At 40.0% G+C, this 13,180-nt stretch overlaps 1 protein-coding gene across 1 annotated transcript in view; it reads left to right on the top strand.

Moving 5' to 3' along the window:
• The window catches only part of LOC104462348 (DNA helicase MCM9-like), a gene marked incomplete at both ends in the record, with an annotated part of 86,470 nt that overhangs the window by 37,180 nt on the left and 36,110 nt on the right, over nt 1–13,180 (top strand).

The raw sequence follows: 13,180 nt of genomic DNA, 5'->3' as shown, positions 1-13,180 counted from the left end.
ACCAGGCTGTCAGCAAGGTTTTACTTATTTCACAGATGTCAGGACCTACCTGTCACACAGCAAAGTAGCAGCCTCTGAAGCCCAGTCAAATTGAATTTTTGTACATGAAGAAGCACTAAATTGTTCAAGACTTTGCTGTCTCTCACTACTGACTCTGGATTGACATGAAATAGCAGCCCATTGCTCACCAAGGGTTTTGTTGAACATTACCATAGCTTTTAACAAAGTAGAAAACTACTCTTCAGAAAATCAATAACGGTCATTCCCAAGTGGCCACCCCAGCATTTCAGGCTCTTCTTCTCCCGTGCCAATGCAGAGGCAAGGAAAGTAACAGACAACAGGCAGCAGCTGAAGCCCAATCAAAGTGAGTATTTGTACATGGAGAAGTACCACTGCTCAGTAAAACAAATGTTTGTTTCCACCTTCATTTAAAATCACAGAGCAGGGCCAACATTTCTGTTCCTCTCAGCGCCTGCAGGCACAGAGTACAGTAGAGATGTCTATGAAGAGCCAGGAGGCTGCTGGGGTGCAGCTCTGTGTTGAAGTTCAGCACGAGGGTCTTGCTGGCTTGGTATGGTCACTTTGAAAAGGGATCTGGGATGAGCAGTTTCCTTTTTGCAAGCCTGTTTCCCTGACCGGATTTCACAGGCAGGTTTTTCAAGCCATTTGCGTTACACTGAAGCTGTTTCCTTGCTCCTTGGTTTCCTTCCAAGTATGATTCTCTGAAAGCTCTTCACTAGCTCGCGTTTGTAGGCTGTGAAATGCATAGTAGGTAGCGGGGAAAACAGGAAGTTTCAACGTAATTCCCAGAGGTTATGTGCGGGATTGAAACCAAAAACCATTTTATGTTTGTTTTGGCCCACATAGCTGGAACCTAGTGGTGTGGAGTTATTAATGTTCAGCAAAACATTCCAGTGGCTATGTACCCGTGAACCTGCTGACTTCTCGTTACTGTATTTAAAGAGATGCTGTAGAATATAAAACCTAGTTTATCCAGTGAACTTTAACAGCACTGCGTCTGTTCAGAAGATGTGGTTTCTACAATATGTTATTTTAGAGCTCCTGTTACTTTTCTGATCACTCCTTGGGCCAAGACACAGAATCCTTCATGCAAGTACAGTCCATATCCTACATTCTCTGTGACTCGTTTATCTGAGAGGAGGAAAAGGAAGAGAAACAACTCCACTGTGAATTCGCCCCTCTTCAGCACACTGAAGGTTTCTTTTCTGTGGAGTCCTTCATGGAGTTACTTCCTGAAGTGCAGCAGAGGCTGGTTTCTAGCACAGGTGGAATTTTGTATATGTCCCTTCATCCATTTTGGGCTTCTCACTTTGCAAATGCTTATGGCCGCCTCATCTTCTCTTGACCTAAACACTACTGGCTTTGGTCTGGAAATAGTTCTGCACCAGAAAAGAGGAGTCAGTATCATGCATGTGTTCAGTGATCAACTCTGTGGCCAGCATGAGAAAACAAGACTGAGGGAAAAAAAGAGTACATTAGCCAACAATGAAAACAAAACTCACACTGATCTGTAATGAAATAATCTCTAGAAGTTCCCTCCATCCCCAGAATAAGAGTCTGGACTGTGTTCTAAAGCATGAGGAGATCAAGATATTATCCTAAAATTGTTATGATGCTGTGGTGATTTAGGGTCTGCCTGGAACTGCACAGTGCATTTCAGCAGTCTGCGCCCCTGGGAGAGTGACAATATTTTATGCCTGTCGAATGGTATTTTTGGTACTAAAACCTCATACTGGATTTAATCAACACTCTCACTGCACCAGCTTCTTGGAAAGTGCTTCTCATGTGGGTCTTGTAATTCTCTCTCAGAGTATCTGTAAACACCACGTGCTATGGAATACTGCTATTGCATAGCTAACAGTTTGCCCTTTTAACTCCAGTATGTCTTTGTCTCATAACACACAATAAGTTTAACGATAAAATAAGGAAAAGATTGTTGAAGCAAGATTTCAGGTCATGTTTTTAGCTACTGGAGTGGAATCAACCGTCTAGAGGAAAAACAGATATAAAAGCCAATCCTTGTCTGCTTTAGCAACTAAATATTGTTTAGTAGCTTAGCTTTTCAATATATTTTATCACTTCTGAATGCATTTGTTTTCTGTTCCACATGCCAACCCCTTTCTCTTGTACAATGCAACAAGAGAAATTAACTGACTCCTGTTACACCTCTAATCATCACTTCTAACAATTCCTTCAGTGATGATCACACAAAACTGTACCTATTATGTACAATAACTTGCTACCCTCTCATGCATTTAGAGCTGGAAGACGGTACTAGAACTTACCAGCCCAGTTAGGAATGACAGCAATGCATTATGAAAGGATGCATTTTCATGTTTCTTACCCTCAGCTCAGCTCTACACTAATGCCCTGGGAAGGTGTGGGAGATAATTGCTTTTTGGTAGGGGCTGGCTAGAAATTGTATGTGTATAGGGAGTTCTTTCATCTTTACTGTACACTGAAAAGATATAGATAGTAATTTGTATGAGCAGTTGAGACTAAAAAAAGATGTGCCCTATCACATCTTACCTTAAGGTTTTTACTTACTAATTGAAATTTATCTTTGACTTAACTGCCTTTCAAAGTCATTAACATTGTTCAGCTGGGGAAATAGCTAAATCGTACCTGAGACTGGTGGGCATAAGAGACAAACATAAGAAGCAATCTAGCTCTTTTCAGTAATTGAATACCCCAGGCATGTAGCAAAGTTTGAATATGTGCTGGGCTATGCTGTCCAATGCTGGCTGATGAAAATATCTAATATTACTCTGATTCCTGCCGTGTAAAGGGCAATAGGACTTTTTATGTTCTGTGTAAATAAGCAGGATACTGTCACAAGGTAAATAAGCATGGCTGTGACAAAATACATTATTATTATTACAGTTATAATTACAGCATACCAAAGACATCTTAAAACTAACAGTTTGACAACTTATTGAGCTTTTCAGGTAGGTGTTGCAGCACGCATTGGTTTCTGTACTTCCACAGCTGTCCTGCTAACAGCATGCAAGTATCTAGTTCAAAACCAGCTCTGTCATGGCTATGCAACTCAAACTTGGAGTACAAACACAGTGCTAGTGGGAAGTGGGAAGTACATACCAGATGAACTAAGTCTTCCTTTCTTAGCATTGTTATGTGTTTCTAAGAAGGAAAGCAGCATGATGTAGCTTGCCAAAGTCACAGAATGTCACAGCCACTGCTAGACCAGCAGGGCACAATGCTGGTACATCCTGTCCTTTACTCCTATTGTGAGCCCAGGCCTTGCTCAGAGAGCTTGTCCTGTCTCAGTCTCTCATGACAGTGAGACCCAACTTCCTCATGTAGTTGCTCAACTAGAGTACAGTCCAGAGGTGGACCTGGGCTGCAGCATTCCTGAGTGTCTCTGCTCTTCCAGTTCAGTGAGTCCAGCCTTGGAGCACGCGTCATTTCCACAAGTCATAAAATACTTGTTCATGGATGTGCAGGTAGCACCTGACTTGTGATAAGGATACCCACTTTCTGTTTTTATACCAGGGAAGCTCTTAAACTACTGCAGGGGCTGTAGTTTGAGGACTTTAATTTGCTTACAAAAAGATGAGAGTGGGGGCTGGTGGCATAGAAGTTACTATTTTTGATCCAGGACAGGAAACCAAGCTTCTCTCTGTGGGCTAATTCCATCCAGTTGGCCTTGCTGCTGTCCTCATCTTATTGCAGGCTTGTCTGAATAACTTCAGTTCTTGTCCTTGTTAGATATTTCCTCGTAGATGCTGTCACCTGTCACAATTCACGGCATAGCCACAGTGGAAACCTCAGTGGAGACAGAATGCAGACAGCTGCTGACAAGTTAAATACAGGCTCATCCAGCCGTGCTCCAAGACCATAAGCCAGTGCCTCTGCCACAGCTCCCACCAATGGATCTGAACAGCAGCACTAATTTCCATCATTGGCGTATGGTTTCTGTGGTGGCTTGAGTCCCTTCTTCTCCTTTCTTTCTCTTTTGTTCATATTCTCCCTTCATTTGTTCATACTTTTTTACATGTTTCAGGCATGCCAGTGCTGTAATGATCTACACAGAGGAATTTTCAGACTGCAAGCTCCGCAAATGTGGCAGTTTTTTGTGATGCGTCCTCTTAAAAATCCATTCTTAAATCCATACACCCTAAGAAATTCGAACCAAATGCTGGAAAGTTTTCCTACAACGTGCATGTTTCAGTGAGATCCATTGGGAGTTCTCTAAAAAATATGTGTGGGTTATTAAAACACTCATCTCAGTTTTCTGCATTTTACCTGCAGATTTTTCTCTATTATAGCAACTTTTCTCCTATCCAGCACTTTTTTTCTGTGTTTAGGACAATTGCTGACATGGGATTGTGCTTGGCTGATGAGTTGGGGGATAGAATGAAAGTGCAGACTGGGAGTCATTTTTGTGGGTTCAGATTACTTATAGCAAGTGCTTTGAATAGCCTAGGTTTATAGATGCTTCCAATGTGACCCTTCTTGCTCTGTCCCACTAAATAGAACAGGAGAAAAAAAATGCAACTTCATAATGTAATTAGCAATATATGGTTGAGTCATTAAAGGATTAAAGTTGCAATACCTTTTGCATCACTCACATCTTTTTATCTGAGGAGCAAAGTCTATTTATACAGCTTCATTTATAAAACCTGCTCATCCCTACACAGGAAAGAGGTTAACCACTTTTCATTTCTGTGGATTGCAATAAATAGTGCTCGTAAAGGAACCTTAAAACTCTACACCAAATTCAGCTCCCATGTAAATCTGTCTGACTCCTTCAAAAGTACCAGGGGATGGATTTACTGATGAGTAAAACCTGTCCCTATAGGTCTAAATTTGGCCTGAGATCTCTGTATCTCTCAGCTCATTAGTTCAGGTTGCACGGAGCCTTTGGGAGATCACTCCAGTGAAGTGTGAGCAGCAGCAACCAACTCCCTACTCCAGTTTTACACAGCCACATAAAGCAGCAGGGGAAGCAAAGATGATGGGTCACACTTGCTGTCACTTCAGTGAGAAGATTAGTATTAATGGATTAGGAATCCAATTAGCCACTCCTCTTCTTTTAGGAAAATCTGGCATGTCAAAGGTTGCTGTCTCTCAAGAGAATAGCAGGGCACAGATGGCTAAAAATCCTGATGTGCTTTGATGCAAAATAAAATTTTGGCCCCATCATTTTATTTCCGACTTTGGAGCTCCTGAGGAAAGCAATGCTGTCACTGTCTGGCTGAGCTCCTCCACACAGTAACTTCCATCTGTAGCCATCTTTCCGCTCTGATCAAACAGATTTCTTACCCAGATTGGTAGCTGTTTGCCAGACAGTGTTACAGGGCTGTCAAAAAATGGACTGCAAATCACTTTTGTGTTTGTTTAAATGAAGTTTCTTCTCTTGTCTTTCATTTGCATTCAGTGAAACTCAAGGTCAGCAGTTAGAATCTTTTTGAAAATAAAAAAAATTGTGTTACTTTCCCATCTCATATCTGTTTGTAGAAATTAATTGCTTTTTTTCATATGTGGTTTAATGCTGGACTTATTCCAATATTGTATCCCTTATATAGCAGTGTTACCTATTCATCATTTCTGAGAATTCGCTTGTACCCTTTAGCCATTCAGAAGCCTTTGCATTTTAAAAGCCATTAGATAAATTGTTAAATTATTATTTGTTAGACCAATAATGACCAGAAATTTGCCATAATTACAAAATATTCATCCAGCTTCTGTTGCGCTTTGCAGCAATTGCAGAGGGTTTTGTCAGAAATTTGTGCTTTAGTCCATAGCCCACAGTGCCTATGGCATTTTGGTGCACCAGAGGATGACAGACGTTTCTTCCCCATTGTAGATCAAATCCCATTCCACAAAATGCCTAGTTTATTGTAGATTTGTCTTCAGGTCTTAAGGGTGATCATCAGTGATATTTGAGTGTTGGTGGGAGGAAAAAAACTTCCCTTCCCTTTGCCTCTTTTTTTACTCTTACACATATTGTCTGCACACTCCAGAAGTCTTTGCAGAGTATCCACCTAGATCTGTCAGCTGCTGCCAAAGCACTTTAAGCTGTGGCTTGTGTGGTATTACTGATGTACTGATACAGTGGGGTATGGGAAGTAATCTAGAGAAATCTAGGTCACTCCTCTAGTCCTTCTCTACAGAGAAGGAAGTTTATGGAGGCATTCTCCAGGAGTTCAGGAGGGAATTGATAGGCTTATCGTAATCGCACTTCACAGGAAAAAAAAGTCCCAAACTTGCCATGGAAGACCACAAAGTATTTACTGTTACTTTAACCTCAGATTCAGGTATGAAACAGGGTCTCTATCACTGTCTTTCTTGATGACTGACAGCTTATACAAGGCTCACCAAGGAGATCGGGTTTCAGATTCTCTGATTGATCCTTTTTACATACAACTTTTTGCTTGCTGAAGTGTTTAGATTTATGTATAATTCAGTCCTCAATTGACAGCAAGGATGAAGAAGTTGTGTAGACTAAATAGGGAAGAGTAGGCGTAACTAAATACTTTAAAAAAATATCTGTAGGGTAGAAATTTGGTTTAATTCACACACACACACACACAGAAAAAAGCCTTTCTGAAAAGGATAGAGGGACCCAGCATTTCCACTGGCTTTTTGTGTAGCTTGTTGCAAATAGGTGCTTCTTGAAAGCATGTTTTTGCCAATTATAGGGATTATTTATTTTGCTAGGGGTTTTCAGTGGCAGAAAGGACGGGTTTGAAATAGTAAATTGAAATTAACAAATGTCCTGAGCTCCATCATCATCAATTTTTTTTTTCTGGGACTACTCTATATGAGCCTGGGAACCTCTAATTGGTGGTGTTTATACCGTCAGGTCTTCAGTCCTTTACCACATCCCGTCCCCATCTGCTGAGCCCTGTCCTGCTCACGGCATAGTGCCAGGCAAGCTCCAGGAGCATGAACTGCCCTCAAGACAGCCTCTCTCCTGTCCTGTCTTCATAGCTGCTCTTCGTCTGTGTAGCCCGAGGATATATCAGGGAGGAGACCACAGAAAACTCCAGCTTCCCCATGTTAGACTGTAGCCATCTTCTCCTGCAGTAACACCCATTTCACTCTTAACTCTTCTGATGGGCAACATGTGCCCATGTGCCCCTTGCTGCCTCCTCCCCTCTAGCATCTCAGTGCTTACACCCCCACCTGAGAGACTGACCCCGCAGCTCACACGGGGCTCTGGAGCAGCTGTTGCACATCTGCCTGGGTAGCTGGTCAGCCAAGAAGCATAACTGGCCAGTCAGTGGGGCAGAGCTGCGGGCTGTCCTCCCCCAAGACCGAGTAGCCAAGCTGTTACTGTCCTCACTATGTTTTGACACTTCTCTCTGTGTTCAGATCCATTACCCTGGGTGTAAAAGAGGAAGACTCCAGGGAAATCTCTGCAGAAAGTGGCCAGGAGGAAGCCTGTGTGGATGATACTTTCTCTACAGGCTTGGTACTCCCAGGCACCAGGGGCTGAGGAAAGAGTTGAGCCCTCCAGCCCGAGTTACAGGTATGCTGCTTGTGCGAGTTGGCTGGACTCCTTTCTCTTCTTCACCAGGAGATGGAAGGAGAGAGTTCTTGAACCATTAGGCATTTTATACATGCCTCTAGTCTTGTATAAAAAATGGAGTAAAAGTTATATACCTCACAGCAGGACTTTTAAGGGAGAATACATTATTTTTGACACAGAATGGGTCAAACTATTTCAGTTTAACTAGAAACCAGCACCACTAAAAATGATGGTAAAGCAACAAAGCAAAGCCAAACTTCCAATTCAAAGGAGCAGACTCATTTCAAAACCTCAGATGGCCTTAGCAATGTTAATAAAGCTCTAGTCACCATCCATAGTTTATCAGAATACCTTCCTAACCTTTGGAGGTTTAACTCCTTAGTGGATGACTGATGTTTTTATTATAACTCAAATTATGAAAAGACTGGGCAACTTCAAGAAGAGCATGTGGGAGAGAATGTATGTTGTAGGACAGCTTAGGGTTGACTTTTTGTTTGGCTTGGATGAAAGGTAATGTCAGAGGGCACTGTTCTTGGGAGCAGTTACAGTGCCTTTATTCTCTTTCAATTTTCTCACTCTGAGGAAAAACATAAAGCATTGAAAACTGAATCTTCAGAATGTCTCACATGTTGTGAGCTTTTTTCAAGTGTACTATAATTAAAGGTTTAGGAATTACTTAGGCGTGGCCAGTCCATTTCCTGTGCCTGATATTAATACTGACATGGACATTTGTGGAAGCAGATGTAGGCTGCTGTTGGTCTCCCTCAAAATGCAATAAATTTAATGCCAGCAAAAAGAGAGCTATTATGTTAATTAAAATGGGATCTATTTTCTAAATATCAGGAATCCACATACTCCAGAAAGATCTAGGAACATGGAGCAGAATGGATCCACACACGCTGTGCTACCTGAAGCTTCCTGAGCCCCTGTCATTAGTACCCTGAGACCTAAGGATGTCTCTTTCCTGATGCTTGTGACTGAAGTAGTCAGTCAGATTGTAAAACTGTCAGGAAAATAAATCTTCACAATGCTTGAAAATGTGTAAACAGCCCCTCCAAGACAGTTAAAAATTTAAAAAAAAAAAAAAAGTTAAGATGAAAGATAATATTTTACACCATTTTCTATTTTACTGGTTTGGTTAAATAAACCATGCTGTAAATTGGACAAATTCTATATTGATCAGCCAGCCTACCTTTCTCATAGTCTCTGAAATTGATATAATTATATATTCTTGTAATTGTAATTCGGTATCTGTTAGCTTGTTACTCCGTTTTTGGACAACCCAGAGAAGAAATGAATAATGTATATTTCAAGCATAATTTAATTTTCAGTGATTAAAAAGTAATTAACACTAGTTCAGGCAATCTGTACAATCATGTTTCTTGCCATCACTTTAGTTTTCTTGGAACTGAGAAAACTAACAGCTTTTTAAATTAAACAAAGCAAATGTTGCTTTGGTCTCTCCAGACTGTTCACTGTAAATCCCGCTATCCTCATGCCTGTAAGTAGCTGCAATAGTTTCAGTGAAATCCCTCACTCAGTATTTAAGTGGAAATGAAACACAGACCTTGAGCTACAAGAGTAAGTAGGAAGGAGGCTGTTTTGTTGCTTGGTCTGGCACAGCAGATAATCCTGCCAGCTGCACTGCTGTGCTGCTGCTGCCCCATGCTCTGCAATGAGGTTGTGTGCTCCTCCTGAGTAAAGCCCAGCAGCTGCAAGACCCAGACACAAGCTCAAAATTTATGTTTTTGCCCTTTTTACAAGCAGAGCATTTGGCTTCTGGTTTATCTTTTTCATTGTTTTCTTGTCTGGCTCCAGTATTTCCTACTTTCAAAGATGGGGGTTATGATGACCAGTTTTCTTTGATGTATGTCTCCTTCCTTCCTTCTTTTCTCCTTTCTCCTCTCTCTTCCCCTCTGGTTTTCTGTTTAGGTTATGTGTGATTGCAACCAAGCTCCTCCTTGCACTGCTTAGGTTAAGTCACCCCACTATGCCATGCATCACTCCAATTTACTGCAAAAGCTAAATTCTGACATGAAGTATGCCTTTGACTCCAACAGGCTTAATGTGCTTCTCATATATACATGGGAGGAGTTCTGTGGCTGCCCCAGCGGCCTCCTACCCTGAAATCCCCGGGACAGTAAGCTGTGTGCTGCAGAGCCCTTTCACACTAGAGAGTGACAACATAAACCACAAGAGCAGAACTGGGCAATTGCTACCAGAGCCTCTGGAGATAATTTTCTTTTTTGTTTTTGTGTCATACAGATTTAACCTTTTTTCTGTAGCACAGAGTTGGTACATTTTAAGCAGCTGATATCTTTTCTGAAAGAGTCAGCACTGTTTGTCATTGTCATAATGTGCACAATTGTTGAGTGTTGTATCGGTACTAAACATATCGGTATGTTATTGTAGCTTATCTTTTCAGAACATTTGGAAGCATTAATATTTATCTGTTACTGTGTCTATATTACAGTGCATGTAATTAATGGGTTTTGTCAGTTTTTTAAACTTTATCTGTTGTTCTGTAGAGGTCTAGAAGGGAATAGAGAGCATAGTGATATAAAGAAATCATTAAAGAAGGAGTTGTAAAAATTCATTCACCAGTTCCTGAAGATATAACAATTGCTCTACAAGTAAATAACTTTGGTAATAAGTCTTTCCATTCATATGCTCTAGGAAACAGACAAGGAAAGGGACCAGTGGACTTGATTCCTGTCACAGTTGTTTTTATCACTGCCCTGCTAAATTGTCTCAGGTAAGTTGTTTCACAGATCTTTTCTGACAAAATCTTTGTCCATGTGGAACAAGAATTCCTAAATGACACTATTTTACTTATAATACTGCTAATAACATTGTTTACAGCGAAGGTCCTCAGGCTCACCTGACTCATTAAGCAGTAACTATGGCTTTTACTGCTGTTAGGTATGGGCCTTTTATCCTCTGGCTATTAACCCAGACGATGAAAGGAGTTCATCAACTCTTTAGAAGATATTTGCATTTTAATTTGGTGGTCTTCCTTGGCCTAATACATAATATAGAAGTGGGTCTGTTTGGAAATGCCACATGAAAATATTGTAGAAATCTGACTCCCCAAAAAAAAAAAGTAAATATCCATTTAGTACCAGGTATGCAGAAAGCAGTTAGTTTTCCGGTCTTTGTTTATATCTATAATTAGGCCTTGAGGACTGTATTGCCCTCAGGCAGTGTGCCTAGTCCCTAGTAGTTGAACATGCACATTTCTTGCTGTTTCCGTATCTGCACTTTCTATTTTCTTTTCATGGCCCATTGCTTAGCAATTGATTTTACTTCACACAGTGAATTCTCCATAAATAAAAGGCTGGGAATAACACTTAAACTTAAACAGTCAGTTATTGTAATTTGTTGTTTATTCACTTGATCAATAGCTGTCAGTTGGGAAAAAATATACATTTGCTCCAAGACAAGAGGAAATTCGTGCACTCCCAACCTGAATCCTTTTCCAGCAGTTGCAAAAAGACCATGCAGCAAAGTGTAAGCAATAGGAGCTATTGATAGATGTCACAGCACACTGTACTTCTTTCTTTCTAAATTACTTCTATCTTGAAACATCAACTGGCAGGCCCAAAATGAGTTGGTCTGGATAGGTGTTTCTGTATTCATTTATGTTGATACCGGGGAAACCGTTATTCCAAAAGTCAATCTCTTGCTTTTGCAAAAATAACACAGTGGACAATACTGGCACACCATGTACTGAGGTGTTGGCAGAGAGAAGCTGGTTCAGTCTGCAGCAAGATTGCGTTTTAAGTTAATTGCTTTGTTGTTGTCATTGCAGGATCGCACATATGGATAGCAATTTATGTAGTCATTTTGTGTTGGTTACTATTACTAAAATCTTTTGTCACTTTAATAACTTTCACTTCATTGAAAGCATATTTTAATGACTTTGAAATGCAAAGTGTATCTTTAAAAATCAGAAATTACTGTCGCTGAGAGTTAGTGGATGAGGGAGGCAAGCTATTAACGACAAAATTCCAGTGATCTGTGCTTTAAATCCTTGGTGTGATCACTTGTTAGTACTCAAGATGCCTTACTTAGTTCTGAAGCAGTATTGTCCAATGCTAAGCAGAATCTCAGGAAATGGTGATTAAAAGAATGTGACTGAGAAACTGGGATAAAAGATAACAAGAAAAACTTCATAGTAGTTTATAAGTGTATGATTTAGGGAAGGAAATTTTATCTGATACTGCTAACTGGTAAAAAGGTATCTGAAGCCCTGATTCTGCAAAAGCCATGTAACCCTTAAATGTAAAAGAGCAGTATAGAATATGCCTGGATTTAGAAATATGAAATGTATTTTTTAAGGTTTGAAATAAGTCATGGTGTTTAGATTCTCTGTGCCTGTAAACTTTTTCAATATGTCTCTTTAGTGACATAAGTTTTGACTTATGAAGTGGGTTGAGTGATGATGTAACCAGAGGCTTAGCTTTTCACATTAAATTCACATTCATATTAAATTCTGCATTTCCTAGAAAGAAGTATGGAATAGAATAGATTCTATGTACATTTTTCATGGCATCTCCTTCACTGTAAAAGAATTCCAGCATATGACTAACAGGTAACATTTGGTCGTTAACTAAAGTGGATATGCATGATGAAACAAATTTTATGTCAGTGCCTGATGTCACATTTACTTTATCATTGCAACACCATTTCATAAGTCCTTAAGGAGACTCCATCCATTTAAAAAATCACGTATGTGAATAAAATAGTGCTGCTTAAATTGCATGTATTCTCTGAATTATTACTATACATTTTTAGGTTCCATGTTTGCCTCCCACTAAAAGAGAGTTCATTCTACTGGGTCAGATATTCTAGGTTTACATATAGGAAGAAACACAAGCTTGGGCTGCCAAATTTGTAGAATCAATTTACTAGCTGAATTTTCAATGAGTTTTTATGAATTGCCCATAATCAACAACTTCAAATGAAGTTATACTCAAAAGAAACCTGGGGAATGCCATGACTTGCACTGGTTTCTGTAAGTTGCAAGTGAATAGGACCACATTAAGAGCTTTTTCATCATACACAATGAGGAGTAGGATTGATGGTTCCTTGTCTCTCCTGTTGTCTCCACAGGTCTCAAGGAATTTAGAAAAACACGGAAACTTTTGTTGTTAGTGAAAATTGTTAGTGAAAATAGTGATCTTAACAGAAAGTCTGTGAAAAGCAAACCACAGAAGTGTGACCCTTCATGTCCACTTTCCGTGTAAAGACACATTTTAATGAATGGATTTTGAACTTGTGCATAGGCTGCATAAGATCAAGATAAACAGATATGGAACTAGACAAGTGAAATGAAAGAAATGTGTTCTGTGGTTAAGTAACTGCCCTGAGTACTAAGGAGGAGGGCCATGTGAGACCACAGCTGGAAATGCTGGAAATACGGCAGTTTGACAGGGATTCCATATTTTGTGTTCTTGATGAGGTAATTAAAAGAAATGGGATTTGTTTTGCTTGTATTGTCCCCATTTTTGCAGCACAATGTCAGTATGGCCACATTTCTAAAACTCACCTTAGATTGCTAACCATTCCTTTACAATGGTCTGAATCAATCTAGTGCATCAGGAATAGTCTTTCTTGTTTTCATATTTTTTTCTGTAAGATGCACTGTGGGGATTCCTG

Source organism: Pterocles gutturalis, unplaced genomic scaffold, assembly GCF_000699245.1.
Source record: "Pterocles gutturalis isolate BGI_N339 unplaced genomic scaffold, ASM69924v1 scaffold13192, whole genome shotgun sequence".
NCBI classification, from domain to species: domain Eukaryota; kingdom Metazoa; phylum Chordata; class Aves; order Pterocliformes; family Pteroclidae; genus Pterocles; species Pterocles gutturalis.
Note: the sequence above shows the minus strand (reverse complement) of the source record. Positions and strands in the feature narration are given on the sequence as shown.